The following is a 12,263-nucleotide window of genomic DNA, read 5'->3' as shown; positions in this document are numbered from 1 at the left end:
AGAGGGTTTGTTCCCTGCGCCTTAGGGTCGGGGAACGGGTCCTGACTGTCATCTGCTCATCTGCGCTTATGCGCCAAGTGGCAGTTCGGAGTACCCAGCCTTCTTAGAGTCTCTGGGGGGGGGGGGGGGGGGGGTGCTGGAAGATGCTCCACCTGGAGACTCTGTTGTCCTGCTGGGAGACTTGCTCACGTGGGTAACGACATCGAGACCTGAAGGGGCGTGATTGGGAGGAACGGCCTCCCTGATCTGAACCCGAGCGGTGTTTTGTTATTGGACTTCTGTGCTAATCACAGTTTGGCCATAACGAACACCTTGTTCGAACATAAGAGTGTCAATAAGTGCACGTGGCACCAGGACGCTCTAGGCCATAGGTCGATGATCGATTTTGCAATCGTATCACCAGACCTGCGACCATATGTTCTGGACACTCGGGTAAAGAGAGGGGCTGAGCTGTCAACTGATCACCACCTGGTGGTGAGTTGGATCAGGTGGCGGGGGAGGACGCTGGACAGACCTGGTGCACCTAAATGCGTAGTGAGGGTGTGCTGGGAACGACTAGCAGAGGCCCCAGTCCGCGAGATCTTCAACGCACACCTCCGGCAGAGCTTCAACAGCATTCCGAGGGAGGCGGGGGACATTGAGTCCGAATGGACCATGTTCAGCGCCTCCATTGCCGAAGCTGCTGCATTGAGCTGCCGCCGCAAGGTGGTTGGTGCCTGCCGTGGTGGTAATCCCCGAACCAAATGGTGGACACCAGAGGTGAAGGGAGCCACCAGGCTGAAGAAGGAGTCCTATCGGGCTTGGTTAGCCTGTGGGACTTCAGAGGCAGCCGACAGGTATCGACAGGCCAAGCGGAATGCGGCTCGGGCAGTGGCTGAAGCAAAAACTCGGGTGTGGAAGGAGTTCGGAGAGGCCATGGAAAAAGACTTTCGGACTGCCTCGAAGAGGTTCTGACAAACCGTCAGGCATCTCAGGAGGGGAAAGCGGTGCTCTACCTGCACTGTGTATAGTGTCGACTGAGAAAATTGTCAGGCGGTGGAAGGAATACTTCGAGGACCTCCTCAATCCCACTGATGCGTCTTCCGAGGAGGAAGCAGAGTCTGGGGATGAGGGGAATGACCCGCCAATTTCCGGGGTCGAGGTCACTGAGGCAGTTAAACAACTCCTTGGTGGCAGAGCCCCTGGTGTTGATGAGGTCCGCCCCGAGTTCCTGAAGGCTCTGGACGTTGTAGGGCTGTCCTGGTTGACACGCCTCTGCAATGTTGCGTGGAGATCAGGGGCAGTACCCGTGGATTGGCAGACCGGGGTGGTGGTCCCCATCTTTAAGAAGGGGGACCGGAGGGTGTGTTCCAACTACAGGGGGATCACACTCCTCAGCCTCCCCGGGAAAGTCTATGCCAGGGTACTGGAAAGGAGAGTTCGTCCGCTAGTCGAACCTCGGATGCAGGAGGAACAATGCGGTTTTCGTCCTGGTCGCGGAACATTGGACCAGCTCTTCATCCTCTCGAGGATACTTGAGGGTGCATGGGAGTTTGCCCAACCAGTCTACATGTGTTTTGTGGACTTGGAGAAGGCATTCGACCGTGTCCCTCGGGGTGTCCTGTGGGAGGTGTTGCGGGAGCATGGGGTGTCTGGCCCATTGCTACGGGCCATTCGATCCCTATACAACCATTGCAAGAGCTTGGTTCGCATTGCCGGCAATAAGTCGGACTCGTTCCCGGTGGGTGATGGGCTCCGCCAGGGCTGCCCTTTGTCACCGGTTCTGTTCATAATTTTTATGGACAGGATTTCTAAGCGCAGCCAAGTGGCGGAGGGCTTTCGCTTTGGTGGCCTCAGAATTTCATCTCTGATTTTTGCGGATGATGTGGTTCTGTTGGCTTCATCGGGTGAGGGCCTCCAGCTCACACTGGAGCGGTTCGCAGCCGAGTGTGAAGCAGTGGGAATGAGGATCAGCACCTCCAAATCTGAGGCCATGGTTCTCAGCCGGAAAAGGGTGGAGTGCCCACTCCGGGTCGGGGATGAGTTCCTGCCCCAAGTGGAGGAGTTCAAGTATCTCGGTGTCTTGTTCGCGAGTGATGGGAGAAGGGACCCGGAGATCGACAGACGGATTGGGGCTGCAGCTGCAGTAATGCAGACGCTGCACCGGTCCGTCGTGGTGAAGAGGGAGCTCAGTGTAAAAGCGAAGCTCTCAATTTACCGGTCGATCTACGTCCCTACCCTCACCTATGGCCACGAGCTGTGGGTAGTGACTGAAAGGACGAGATCGCGGATACAAGCGGCGGAAATGAGCTTCCTCCGAAGGGTGGCTGGCCTCTCCCTTAGAGATAGGGTGAGAAGTTCGGCTATCCTGGAGGGGCTCAGAGTAGAGCCGCTGCTGCTCCACATCGAAAGGAGCCAGCTGAGGTGGTTTGGGCATCTGACAAGGATGCCCCCTGGGCGCCTCCTGGGTGAGGTGTTCCGGGCATGTCCCACCGGGAGGAGGCCCCGGGGCAGACCCAGGACACGCTGGAGAGATTATATCTCTCGGCTGGCCTGGGAACGCCTTGGTGTTCCCCCGGACGAGCTGGAGGAGGTGGCCGGGGAGAGGGAGGTCTGGGCCTCTTTGCTTAGGCTGCTGCCCCCGCGACCCGGCCCCGGATAAAGCGGATGAAGATGGATGGATGGATGGATGGATGGAATATGCTCACTAAGGAGTGAAAATAAGTGTGCATCTGTGTGTGTAAGTTTTTAAAATCCATGATCAGCATCTAATCAACTTGGCTCCTTCATTACTGCCTAAATCAGTAATTCTTAAAGTTTGTGGCGTTCTGACAGATGGGGCTCAAGTTACCTGTCAAAAAAGTCATGCAGAACTAATGTTTAATATTGGAATCACAACAAATAAACAAATAAATTCTCTCATAAATGCTCTTGGTTTCACTGTGAATGTGGTAGGAGATGAGGAGAGAGTCATGCCTAATTTATTTTTGAAAACTCTGGCTGACAGTGTGAGGCCAAAGAAATTGAGAAGAAACTTAGAGACATTACACCCTAGTGACATGCAGAAGCCATTTGAATTCTTTCAAAGAAAAATTGGAGAATACTGTCAGCAGAAAAAACATTTTGTAAAATCTGCATGAGTAAACAGTAAAGCATTAATGGCATCATACAAAGACGCATACAGAATTGCTTTGAGCAAGAAACCACACAATAGCTGAGGAGCTCATACTCCCTGCAGCTTGTCCACTATTCTCAATTAGACAAGTGCTGCAAAATTTCAGGCTTTACATCTCTCCAGTGACACAGTTGCAAGGTGAATGTGTAAACATGACCTTAAATGGGGGAACTGTGCAAGCAATTGCACAGATGGTGCACAAACGTTGGCAGAGACAAAGAAGGGGTTGCAGGCACTTACCAAGAGAGTCTCACCAAATGTGTAATGGATGCATTGCCTCCTACACAGAGAAGCGGCCACATTGAGGCAGATTAACCCCGATGTTGTTGCCGTGGTGAATTTTATTAAAAACGGCTTAAAGTGTGACTGTTTACCACACTTTGGGATCATAACTTATAGCTGTTTTATTTCACAGCGTTGAGCTCAGAGAAGATATTTGAATGTTGTGACAGGAGGAAGGCATGCATGAAGTTGAAAGCAAGTTTAATGATGAAGACTTTCTGGTGGACGTGTAAGTGTAATAGATCAAGAAACTGACATCATAGCCCATTGTTTCCTTCAGTGGTGCTATATAGTCATTGTGCAAATGTACTGTTTCTAAGGTTGGGGAAACCTGCAGCTGAGACTGAAGAAGTCACTTGGATTAGTAACAAAACATTTCTCCCACTGAAAACACTACGCCCAGTAGTGATGGTAAATTCGATTCTTTTTACTGCATCGAGTTTAAATGAGTCACCCACCAAAGTGAATCAGGTTTTTTGAGTCCTTTGAGTCACTGAGTCAGTTGACCAGAGAGTGCAAAACATTTACATTTTCACTCAAACTTAAATTGTTTCTCTTTTCATGCATATTCTTCTGCTGAATGATTGAAAAAGAAAAACAACTATTCTTATAGAGCAAAAAGGAGCAAAAAAAAGGATTTCTAAAGGGAACATTTATTTTATTAATTTTTATGTTATTTTATTAGTATTTTTCTCAAATGTGTCAAATATATATTTTCTCATCTAAATGTCCACTGAGCTGTGAGCCAGGGGGCGGTAATGCGCCTTAACATTGGTTGCCAAGAAGAAGAAGAAGAAGCTGTGAGCCAGGAGGGAGGGGGTGAGTGAGTGAGTGAGTGAGTGATTCGTTTATGCTACAATTCTTTTATGTGGGTTGGAGATGACCATCTTCACTGACCACACCATCTGTGATGGAGGACTCATCTCTCCTGGTGTCCTGCAAGCAAACAATCATATTTTTTGGAACATGAACTTAATTGTTTTCTTAAAACATTTTTTTCTTCATTTGGCATAAAACAGACTCCAATTTAGACAATCTCAGGCTCCCTCCCCACCGGAGAGGTGACATTCAATGTCCCACTTGTCAGTCTGGATAGCCCTGACCACCACCCAACACACAATAATGTCATGAAAGCATCATTTTAAAAAGGGCTATGCAAACATGGCCAGTAATTTTCATTCTAATGATATGCAAAATGATTTGGGCACAAAACAAATTTTGCTGTTAAAAACTTGCTATATAGACTTCACTATATACAGTGTAGACCCTCTAAACTAAGTTTGGGGGATGTGATATTTCAAGAAATGCAGACCAAACTGTTGTTGTTTGTTTACTTACATCATATCTTGTAGAATTAACTGGAGTCACCAGCAACAGCATAGTGCAGCCATATCTCAAGTCTAATAACAGAAGATTGTTATACCTACGATACCTATGTGGTATGTGACTTTTGTTGCCATGATGCCAGGTCTCTCTTGGAAATGAGATTTTTAATCTCAATGAGATTTTTTATCTGGATAAATAAAGGACTAATAAAGAAGACAGGAAAAGATCAGTGCAGAAACAACTTCCCCAAACCAAAGCACAAATAAAACAATAAGTAAAACAGGCTGATCTAAAGTATGATTAAAGTTCAGCCTGATTAATATTAATGTCACTGACAGTTGCTAATATATTGGAAAACCAAAATACTTACTGATGTCTTTCTGTCCAACAGCAGGAGTGCTGGTCCCGAGCCTCAAAGACAGTAAGAAGCAAGCAGAGGGAGAAAAAGCAGAACATTTTTCAGAAACCGATTTGATCCTTAATGGCTGTGCAATCATTCTAACATAGAGTTTGCTTATGTTGTTAAATAAAGTCTAGATTTGACATTAATAGATGCCATAGATGTTCAAAAGCTGCCACAAACCATGAACAAAATGGACGTCTCAGAAAACGTCTGAGCATTTTTTGCAAATATGTGATGTCTTGATAAATCGAGCAGATACTTGAACTTTACACAGCTACATTCTTGCCTGAAAATATCTTAAAAGTTTATTTTGTGACCCAGAAAAAGTAATACGTTTTTTAGCCGCGCTCCTCCGCCATTGCCGCGCTTACAAGAACACACAGGCTCCGACAACCGTGGCCGACAAATGCGATCCTCCTTTTCCCCAGATTACCCTTTCTGGGTCACAAAATAACCTTTTAAGATATTTTCAGGCGAGAATGTAGCTACAGGGATACATGTCTAATGGCATTCACAGAGACTTGGCTCAAGGATTCTGACCCTGATTGTTCTCTGGAACTAAATGGCTTCGGGTTTACCATACGTTTGGATCGAGACCCCGGAGCAACGCAGAAATCTCAAGTAGGAGGGGTGTGTTTGTATATAAATCAGAAATGGTGTAAAAACGTGACCGTTTGTAGACAAGTGTGTCTGCCTGACATTGAGCTCCTCTCTGTGTCTTTGAGGCCGTTTTATCTGCCGAGGGAATTCCCACAGATCAACGTCACCGTCGTTTACATCCACCCTAAAGCGAATCCTAAGAATGCGACTGACACCATCTTCCACGTCATCAACTCACTACAATCTCTCTCTCCTGAGGCTCCTAATCAGGCACGTGCAGAGGGGGGGGCTAGAGGGGCTTGAGCACCCGCCCCTTTCCTGATGGGTGCCCAAAGTGCCCTTTTGTTGAGGCAACTTTTTAAAAAAATATTGTTAATTTTTTTTTTTAATGTGTGTGTGCGTGCGGAGTCCTGTCTGTGCCCCTCAACAATAATATTTAACTATTAATCACAGTTTTGCTAAATAAAAGGATCTGGCTTGGATCAGTCACATGATCACATTTAACCAATGATCACCCTTGACGGCAGAACGCGCTGGCTACGAGCCGGGAACGAGCTCACAAAGAGCACGCGCATTTTTTGCGGTCCGGAGCTGTAGGAGAAACACAACACGTTGGTAAGTTGTCTTGTTGCAACTGACGAACTGAAACAAACAAGCGTGCTGTGTTTGCAACAGCGTGACAAACATTACCTCTCCTTTTATTAACTGCACAAGTAGTGCTGGTCATAGCTGCTGGCTACCTGTGTAAGGCTGTCATGGGTCTGTAGCTCTGTCTGTAGCTCTGTCTGTAGCTCTGTGTGTTTAGGGAACATATTTAGTTTTAAAGTAAGTTACAGAGCTTTTCCTGCCTTTCTGGAGGGATTATATTTCACTAAAAAACGATCTAATATGCATGTCCACATAATTATGCATTATTATAATTATAATATATTAAAAAACACACGCTGTATTTTAAAGAACATACATTTAGAAACAGATTATATTAGATTTATATTTTACATAAGACAAAATTTGGATTTTACAGCAGTAAAATGATTGTATCTCTACAGTTTAATAAGCTTTCTCCCTGCACAGAGTGGATAGTGAAACAAATGGAATCATCATAATGACATTATTTCATATTTATTACTTCTCCCTCCTCATTGTTTTATTATTGTAGCTCTAGTAATAAATAATAATGTAAGGATTCTGGATCAGCACCATGATGCCCATAGTGTATACAGTATTCTGAAGAAGGTCTAAAATGTCACTGTGTGTGCGTGCATGTGTGTGTTTTATTTAGATGGATTTTTAAAAAAAAATATTACTCATGATATAACATTGTCCAGACATGCCTGGTAAGGACATGAGGAGGAAACAGTAGGAGCTGTGTGAGGCTACTAAAGGCAGTGCTATAACATTTTTCTGTCATCATTTTATTATAGATTAAGTGCAAGAGTTGTTAGGTGTGGATAATTAAGTTATAGTTTATTGCAATAGCAAGTTGTGCCTTGTTCTCAGATAGACAGCAAGTGGAGAGTGATATATGAAATGATGGGATGGAAAGAAGAAGAGAAGCAAAGAGTGATTCACAGGCAGAGCCTAAATTATTTCTCACAGTTTTTTGTTGCCTTATGGTTCCAAGCGCTGTCACCAATCTTTGCATTTTGTTATTATCTCATGACACTTGTTTAATCAGCTACCATCTCTCCTATGGACTTTTTAATGTCTACAGTCTCAGATCAACACAGCCCTCCCCTCCAGCACTATCAGCAGCAACCCCTCAACAGCAACATTGTACCCATCAGGTAAAACATCGGCTACGTTTGCTTTGCCTTGTTGCCCATATTAGATTCTTGATGAATGTGTGTTGTTGTTATTCAGCCTGGTTCAATGTGCCCCTTTTTAACTTTGAGCACCCGCCCCTTTAAACCTCTCTGCACGGCCCTGCTCCTAATATTGTTCTTGGGGACTTTAATCGCTGCGACTTAAAGAAAACACTGAGCAGTTTTTATCAGTATGTGAACTGTCCCACACGCTTCAATAAGACTCTGGATCTATGTTACGGTTCCATAAAAGGTGCGTATACATCTGTGGCTGGCCCCGCCCTCGGATCCTCGGATCACAACACGGTGCATCTTCTGCCAGTTTACAAGACTGTACTGAGAAGAGAGAAAGTGAGGAAACACCGCACAAAGGTTTGGAGTGACGATGCCTCTTTAGCCCTGCAGGGCTGCTTTGACTGTACAGACTGGTCGGTGTTTATAGAATCATGTAGAGACATTAATGAACTCACTGACGTTGTCTGCAGCTATATCTCCTTTTGCAGAGACATGATTATTCCTTCAAAGGTTGTGCATTTTTTCCCTAATAACAAACCATGGTCTTCAAAAGCTCTTATGGGGCTGATTCATGAAAGGAAAAAAGCTTTTATTGAAGGGAATATCTTGAAAGTTAGAGAAATTAGGAAGGAGATCAGATCAGAAATTTAAAAAGCCAAAATAAAATACAAGGATAAGGTAGAGGCGGAGATGGGTAGCAATAACTTAAGGGTTGCCTGGGTAGGCATGAAACACATGACTGGTCACTGTTACAGTGACTGTAATAAGATAAGTCTCCCTGGTTTTAGTTCAGACTCTCAGTTAGCCAATGAGCTGAATAGATTTTATTTGAGATTTAATGATAATTATAATTCAGGTCAATACACTTGATTTCTTAATAGAGAGCACCAGAGGCCCCCCAGCTTTGTTCTTTGATGAAAGAAGGGTGGGAAATCTTTTTAAAATGAGTAAGAGTAACCAAAGTCCAGGTCCTGATAATATTTGTGGCCAGGTGCTTAGAACATGTGCTGAGCAATTATGCAATATTTTTTATTACATTTTTCTTTTATCTCTTCAGCAACAGAAGGTTCCAGAAGTATGGAAAAAATCAATTATTTCTCCAGTTGCTAATACCACAAAGCCTACATCATTAAATGGTTTTAGGCCTGTCGCTTTAACATCCTTAGTGATGAAGTCCTTTGAAAAAGTTGTCAGGAAGGAGATCCTGCAGCAAGTAGAGAAGCTTATAGACCCACTACAATTTGCATACAGGCCTCGTAGAGGTGTTGATGATGCAGTGGTCACTCTGTTGAACTTCCTTTATCGCCATCTTGATGGCGCCAAAGCTCATGCTCGGCTCTTATTTATTGATTTTTCTTCAGCTTTCAATACTATCCAGCCACATCTTTTAGTTGATAAGCTTCTTAACCAGTTTAAACTTGATCTTAATCTTGTGGGTTGGATTTTAGACTTTTTAACTGACAGATCTCAGTGTGTGAGAGTAACACAGCTGAACTCTTCTACTGGCTCACCACCAGTGTTGGGGAGTAACGGAATACATGTACCGCCGTTACAGTTACCGTTTAAAAAGGTGGTATTTAGAATACAGTTACTTTGTTGAAATAAATGGATTACACGGCGGTACTTCCCTGTTTCATATTGTGGCGGGTCAGGACTGTTTGGGTTTTGTTTGACAGCTACGTTCTGTTGTTCCAGGCGGCAGCGTTATGGTTGCCATGGTTACAGGGTGACGCGCTCTCTCTGCGACTGTGTTTCCTGGGTGAGAGAGCACCTTTTTGTTGTTGTTGTTGTGCTAAGCTAATAGGCAGAATGCTACAGGTATAGCTCTAAAGAATGTAGCATCATAGGCAGTGTAGTCCGTGCTGCAGGGAGAATGGACTGCCATACCCGTTATGTGTCTGTGAGCAGTGTTGGGGAGTAACGGAATACATGTACCGCCGTTACGTATTTAAAATACAAAATATGAGTAACTGTATTCCGTTACAGTTACCGTTTAAAAAGGTGTTATTTAGAATACAGTTACTTTGTTGAAATAAATGGATTACACGGTGGTACTTCCCTGTTTTATATTGTCGCGGGTCAGGACTGTTTGGGTTTTGTTTGACAGCTACGTTCTGTTGTTCCAGGTGGCAGCGTTACGGTTGCCAGGGTTACAGGGTGACGCTCTCTCTCTCTGCGTGTTTCCTGGGTGAGAGAGCGCCTGTTGTTGTTGTGCTAAGCTAACAGGCAGAATGCTACAGGTATAGCTCTAAAGAATGTAGCATCATAAGCAGTGTAGTCCGTGCTGCAGGGAGAATGGACTGCCATACACGTTATGTGTCTGTGAGCGAGGGAGGGAGAAAGTACGAGCTGTCATCGAGCAAAAACGGGAGCTGGAAGCATGTAAATATAATAATAACCACTGCAGCCAAGAAGAGTGCCTGACGAGCCCAGTTGTAAGTAAGCTATTAAGACTCGATTGTACACCGTGTTCGTGTTTTCCTCTGAAACAATAAGTTCTGTTGGAGCAGCCTTTCAACGCCTCTCTCTGTCTCTCGCTAGCAAAGTTGACCCAGACAACAAAGTAAAGCTAGTTTTCGACTATGAGCCCGACACAGAACCCACCGTATTAGCCAGAGGTCCCTTTACTACGGTTCGGAGCCGCGGACCTTCAGTAACAGTAATAAATCACAGCAATAGTACATTCATGTAGTTGTAAACAGCATGATAATATATTAAGTAATCCAAAGTATTCAGAATACGTTACTCTCATTGAGTAACGTAACGGAATACGTTACAGAATACATTTTGAGACATGTATTCTGTAATCTGTACTGGAATACATTTTAAAAGTAACCTTCCCAACACTGCTCACCACAAGGTTGTTGTCTCTCTCTTCTACTGTATATTTTGTACACTAATGACTGTCGCAGTACACAGGCCAACAGGCATTTCATTAAATACGCAGATGACACAGTCATTGTAAGCCTCCTTCATGGTGAAGAGGATTCCCATGGGCCTGTTGTGGATGAGTTTGTTTCGTGGTGTAATCAGTCCTTCTTAAAGATACCACTAGATGGCGCACAATGCTCAGGAGGAACGTAAACCTTCTTCGGAGGCAAATCTGCAGAATAAATCCTGCAGTTGAAACTGTAAACAATCTCATGATCTGTGCCTCTTTATTTTAATACACAGCTGCAGGATCTAGGATTGCACACCTCCCAGCCACCTGTCAGACCAGGGGGCACAACACAGTCAACTTATCAATTCTAAATCCACAGAAGATTTACAGTTTTAAGACTTTGAAAGTACTGATAGAATTGTTTACCTGTGAGCCTGCAGTACATTGCATTTGTTAAGATGCAGCTAAAGAGTCAACTGTCACAGCAAGCTAGCTTTCACTAGATTGTTCTTTAAAACATACAGATGTGGCTCTGATCCATTTGTTGTCAGTTTTTATGACAGGCACAGATTCATCATTGTCTTTATGGAAACAATGTACAAAAATGCAGTTTAAAATTTGTCTAAAGAACTAATATATATGATAAAAACCTGATTTATATCTATTAAAGTAGTACTTTACCCTGAACAATGAATTTGTTTTGTATTTGTATCCATGAAATTAAGTCAGTGAAAAAAAACACTTTATATTTGAATTTATTAACTTTGCCGCTTCACATGAATTTTGTTAATAATAAACATTACATTTGTTTTTTCATTTTCATCTAATTATACACAGCAACATAATGACTCACAATTGTGCAACTTACAGGCAAATATCACAATCATACACGGCACTTGCAACTGTATCAAAAACATGACCTGTTTGAACATTTATCCTCACAATATATGTAATATTTACTTCTTTTTCTTTGATCAAACTGACATAATAGCAATAAACTGAAGAACAATGTAGAAGCAAAGCAATCAGCCATAGAAGTTTAAAAGAAAATCTATACCCTGTGTCCACAGACACTGAAAAACATGCTAAGATGAATGTGTGCAGCTGCATAATTCGAAAGATATAATACTATGGAGGCATGCTTAGTTTGAAAAACAACTGAAGTAAAGTCTCATAAATTAAATTTCCTTGAATCAAAATGTACAAATAGACACGTTCAGTTTGTTCTAAATATATTCGGTGCACTGTCAACCTTCTGAATGATGTTCATGCTGTTTACAGTCTGGTTAAAGTGAAGAGAAGTGTGCACAGGTTTGCCACAGCGCCTCAAATTTTTGATCAGAAATCTTTGTAAAACCCAGAGAACCACACAAATAAGAACAAAGAAATGAGACCAAAGCGAACCGATCCTGCAGAGAAACCAGATAATTGCTGTGGTGATAAAGACAATTATTATTATTGCTTTTTGTTTTAGTCTGTTTTAGACCCTCAGCTGGACTGCAGTGGTTGGACTGATGGACTACATCTTTTAGGGGGGAGATGGCATCTGGGTCTGATGGAAACTCTGGAAAGACAATTATCAGTATGTTAATTTAACAGGTTTAAACACAGTTCTTGGTGTTTTCTTTTTCCTGCTCCACTAATTAAAGAAAGTGCATCTCAGCTTTTTCAATACTGACGCAAAACCCTAAAATATGCTGCGCCAAAAACTGGTCTGCCCCAAGAATCGAGCGCCCTGGCACAAATGCCAAAACGTCACAGTCTATATATGCCTACAGGCCAGTGGACACTCTTTCA

This window comes from Neolamprologus multifasciatus, chromosome 3 (genome assembly GCF_963576455.1).
Source record: "Neolamprologus multifasciatus chromosome 3, fNeoMul1.2, whole genome shotgun sequence".
Taxonomy (NCBI): domain Eukaryota; kingdom Metazoa; phylum Chordata; class Actinopteri; order Cichliformes; family Cichlidae; genus Neolamprologus; species Neolamprologus multifasciatus.
This window is presented reverse-complemented; position numbering follows the sequence as displayed.